The sequence below is a fragment of the Alligator sinensis genome, unplaced genomic scaffold (assembly GCF_000455745.1).
Source record: "Alligator sinensis unplaced genomic scaffold, ASM45574v1 scaffold85_1, whole genome shotgun sequence".
Taxonomy (NCBI): Eukaryota; Metazoa; Chordata; order Crocodylia; family Alligatoridae; genus Alligator; species Alligator sinensis.
Genome location: NW_005841891.1, coordinates 3073591 through 3078379, shown reverse-complemented (window position 1 = coordinate 3078379; position 4789 = coordinate 3073591). Strand labels below are relative to the sequence as shown.

At 42.2% G+C, this 4789-nt stretch overlaps 1 long non-coding RNA gene across 5 annotated transcripts in view; it reads right to left on the bottom strand.

Annotated features, from left to right (window-relative positions):
* Positions 1 to 350: 350 nt before the first annotated feature.
* The window catches only part of LOC102388827, a 74596-nt gene continuing 70157 nt past the window's right edge, over positions 351 to 4789 (bottom strand). For all 5 annotated transcript variants that reach the window (XR_323161.3, XR_323158.3, XR_323160.3 and 2 more), the window contains 2 exons: positions 1262 to 1341; positions 351 to 509 (listed from right to left, as the gene is read on the bottom strand). This is a non-coding gene — a long non-coding RNA (uncharacterized LOC102388827). The remainder of the gene's footprint in view (positions 510 to 1261; positions 1342 to 4789) is intronic.

Below are 4789 nucleotides of genomic sequence, written 5' to 3'. Positions count from 1 at the left end.
GTGCGCGGGGCGGGCCCCCCCCGGGGGGGGGGGGGGGGCACGGCTGCAGGGTGTCATGCGGGGTTCAGGTGTGGAGAGCGTGCCCTGCCCTGCAGCCATTTGCTGCAGCTAGTGGGTGCTGCCCGCACACCCCGTGACCTCTCCCCGCGGCACCGAGGCCACACGCCATATCCCCCAACAGGGCTGCAAGCCATGCCCCTGCAGGGCCACAAGCCACGCCCCCTGCCACCACACTCCCCGTGCGGCAGAGTACACCTTGGTCCCCACCGCCTCTGCCTTGCTTGTGTGTCTGTCTGTCAATAAGGCTCCAGGCCGCACATGTGAACAGACAGACACAGCTGGAAGTGCTACAGCTTTTATTATATTAGAATATTGTGGAGGCTCCATTTGTTTCCGTTATGCGTCATTCTTTGTATTTGGATCAACTATGAGGCACATTTTATCGCCATCCCAAAAGCCAAGGACAGTTTTAGTTCCAAGTAATGAAGGTGGAGGTGATGAAATGTACCCTGTAAAACATTTAAATGTTTATCTTTTTTGCTGACTGTCATTTCAACAAAGTGGCAGGAGGGCATCGTGCCACATGTAATTAGGGATTACTTCATTTAAAAAAAAAAAAAAAAAAAAATCAAGACTCTACTGCATCTCTTCCTCATGAGAGAGATTCTTAAGGGTCAGAATCGTGCTGATTACTTTTTGTTATAACTTTTCCAAAGCAATTGCATCTTTCCAGGGGGGAGATGGGCATGACCAAGCTTGAACACAGAGCTCCAAAACAGAAAATAAGCAGTGTCTTACACATTAACAGCCTTACATTTTCATTAATGTTCAGATCTTCTGCAGAATCCTGCCAATATTCATTTTACCCTTAAAAAAACAAGCTAACGAACAGAAAAACTAACTGCAGTCATAAACCAGGCTGATGGCTTCAGGTAGTTTTCTGCAACAATCCTCCCCCCAGATGCTTCTCCTGATCAACACTGCATGACTTCCGTCCAATACATACTCCCTAGTTTGGTCCATTACTCCAGTAAAAAAACAAACAAACACATATTTCCACTAGCCAAAGATTAAAAGAAAAAATGTCAGGTAGGAGGTATGAAATGTATTAGAAATTTCAAAACTTCTGCATAGCCAGCCAGCCTTTTATATCTGACAAATAAAAGATATAGCCTCTGTAACATATACATAACATTTAAGAAGGGCTAGTGCAAGCAAACGGAAGTGGTTCCAGGAAACACTGGACTGGAAAAATTCTTACTGTGGATTCCAGGATCTGCAGGCTGTAAACAAGAAGCATCGTCTTCCAGACTGAAAGCAGATCGTGTCGGAGTTAAAAATCTGTGGAGGAAGTAGCAGTCAAGGTGTTTATAATTAACTCCCGAATTCTTTCAAGGCATCTTGAAATGACAGGTCACCTGGCTATTACCCCCAAGGGACCATACACCAACTGAGAACTGGCAGGATGCATGCAAACTACACACTGCACCTGACAGGCACTGACATACTCCTTACGCCAGGGTCAAGTGGAGGGGCTACTTGACACAGGAGCCGCTTCTGCCAACTGGAGAAATTTTAGCTGTCCAATTAGAAATGGCTTTTGAGAGGTGCAAAGTATCCAGAACAGGAAAGGACCTTGTCCTATGTATGTGACAATATCACCTCTCTTTTATAGCTGGATGTTTTCATATGGTTTCTGTGACAATTATGAGATCAAAAAGATTTTGGGGAGTTGAGATCTCAGTGTTTACAGGAGTCTGACCCTGCATTAACATTACTTTATGGTACTGGAAGTTCAGCTGCATTTTCTAGCACCCTACCCAGGCACTTAAGGAACCCAACCCCATCTGAATACAGTCCTCACTAATGTCTCATTTCCAGTTGAGGTAAAATTAGTCAAGCTTTACCATTTGCTTATGAAGTTGCCACCCAAAACATAGATCTGTACTGTATAAGCATCTCATATTCAAATATCCTCTTTAAAAATCTAATTACAGTCCATTGCTAGTCCTGTTTTTTAACCTTATAAGGAATTCTCTCTTTCAAGTGTTATTTGTACTGCATAAGTGCTAGACACTCGACAGTCATAAGACAGACACAGTCCCTTCCAAAAAGATCTCACCGTCTGATCAATTTTGATAAAACTAGCAACAACCTCCAATGTATTTCCTTGCTTTACAACAGAAGTCTTAAAACAAATTAGATAAGGCAAGGCTCCAATCCAAAACTATGCAGATACTAATTAAAGGATGTGCCCTGGGGTGGTCCTTCTTTAGGACCCTACAGAACTGCTTGTAATATCCCCCACCCCACCCCACCCCACACACACACACACACAAGTACAAACATAACTGATATGAAGCCCAGTGATCTCTTGTTTCTTAGTGAGCTGAGATACAACTGCAAACAGGGGAATAAGAGTTCACTTTGCACCATTATATAAGACAGTCGGCGCATGGGAACAAGCAAGGTTCCACACTTATTTGCTCCCTCCTTGGAACAAGGGGGGCGAGGAGCTGAGACTTGGCAGCGCCTTGACCACACACACACACACACACACCCTGTTTACTAGATATCAAAGCTGAGCCAGCATAAGGAAAGATGAGCAATACAGACCAGCAACAGACTACTGCCCCAGAAACAAAGGCAAACCCTGGAGGGAAATGAAGCTTAAACACATCATAGTTTCTTCCTTGAAATGCTGGGGAGTGGCGCTCCTCAGCCCACCCCGGATTGGAGCTGCATGTATCCTCATGACCAAAGTCTATCCCTGTATTTCATGGCACTTCAATTCAACAAAGCCTCTTTGTGTGTCGTTTCCCAGTCCTTAGCAATCAGACTTCTCGCAGAAACACTAAGCCAGTTCAGTGATGGGGCTTCGTTTTCTGCTTTTGTTACTTCTGCAGGGAAGGACAATTATTTTCTTTTCCCCCTGAAGAGCATCCTGTCTTTTGATAATCATTTCCATTGCTATTCAGTCTCTACACTTGTCTTAACTTGCCCCTCTCCGAATGGGAAATTAACATAGCCCTCTCCAGGACTGCTCCACGTATATTTTTTCCTGCTTCTCTTTAAAGACAGAAACAAATTAAGTGTTCAAAAAACCCCTCACTGTTTCCTCAGTCTCTTTCTTTGGTTTTGTATCCACAATCCCACAAATCAGTTCTCCTCCATACCTACTAGTTCAATTCAAATACATTGAATACTATTTCAATGTATTTGAAAAACCCTTGACCCTGGGTTAAAATACGCCACACAGCTCTTCATGCTCAGTATTCATATTTGCTCATAATGATCTTTAAAGTGATTTGTTTGTACAGTCAATTGTGTATTTAAAGCCTCTCAACCGTTGCCTACATCCTGCCTTAAGCCGGTTCCCCACAATGGTATCTAGTGCCCTTTACTCGTGTCCTTATTTTGGTACAGCTGAAGTGAACATCAGTTGCAATCCCTCCAAACCATCATCCTGTCCATTGTGCTGCAAATTGACAAATCCTAATCAAGCACCTTGGGGCATTTCCCAGTCCCTCACAGTCACTTTTGTGTGGCTTCATTTAGTGCTCTCTCTTAACAAGTATTTCAAATTGGAAGACATCACTAGAAGGTTTACTGGCTCTGAGATGTGCCAATTTTCCAACCTTATTAAATCATAAAGCACTTAGTTCATTTCCAAAGATTAGGTCCACAATATCCTCTGGCTATATTGACCATTCAACAAATTGCATTATAAAGCAGTCCTACACAAGTGTATTTCTAAAAGCCTTCTTTAGATTTTGCCATGGATATAATTCCAATCAATATCTGAATGATTCAAATCCCCCTAATCAATCTCCAGGCCTTCTTTTAGATGCTTCTCTTATCTGCACAAACATTTCACAAACTATTTTTTTTTTTTAACTGCCCTGAAAGTCTATAATCACCACCCTTTTCATCATCAACTTCAGTCCATAATGTCCCAAGTAAGTAAGCCACAACACCTCTCTCTCAGGAGATTCAGCATGATCCCTCAGCATCATTGTCTACTATCACAGACAGCTTTGTGTCCTGACGTTTTAAAATCCCAGACATTTTCCTGGTTCGTTAGTTAAACAAATATCTTACTTAACCCTGATAACATTTATTCACTCAAAAAAATAAATAAACAAATCAGTGATATCCCATTACAGAATTGCAGCTCTTTTTACTAATCCCCTGTCAAAAACCACACATGGATAACCTGCACTTATGAGTAGAATTCCCTCATAAGGATGATATCTGAGAAGCTTTATAAAACCAACAGTGTTTAATGCTCCTTCTCTATCAGAGCAGCTGAATGGGAGTGTTTTAGTTTCGAGAATAAATTGTAAAATATTTTTTCCTGGATACACACACACGAGATTGTGACCAAACTGAGCAGTATTTATCAGCTGATTTAAGATGAACCAAAATCAAGATGAAGCCTGTTGTGAACAACAAGAAGAAAGAAAATCTTCAGTCTACATGCCCCTTGACCAAAGATGGGATTTTCCATCTTCTTCCATTTGCATTGAAAAATGCCTCATTTCGGTCTTTTCATTTCTAGACTAAAAGCAGCGAAAATCTTTTGCCATTAAAATTTGTGCCCTGATGCAGGTCTGCCAAAAAGCTCCTTCTCCCCTCCCTAAACCCAGGGTTTGTCACTATCTCTGCAAGTGAACCATTCAAGGATTGCTAAAGGGGTTAAGTCAGTTAAAATCCAATGAAATTTCTATTCGATGTTCCCAATGGTGTGACAAATTGAGAGAAAAGGCGGGGGCACATGAAGGGTGCA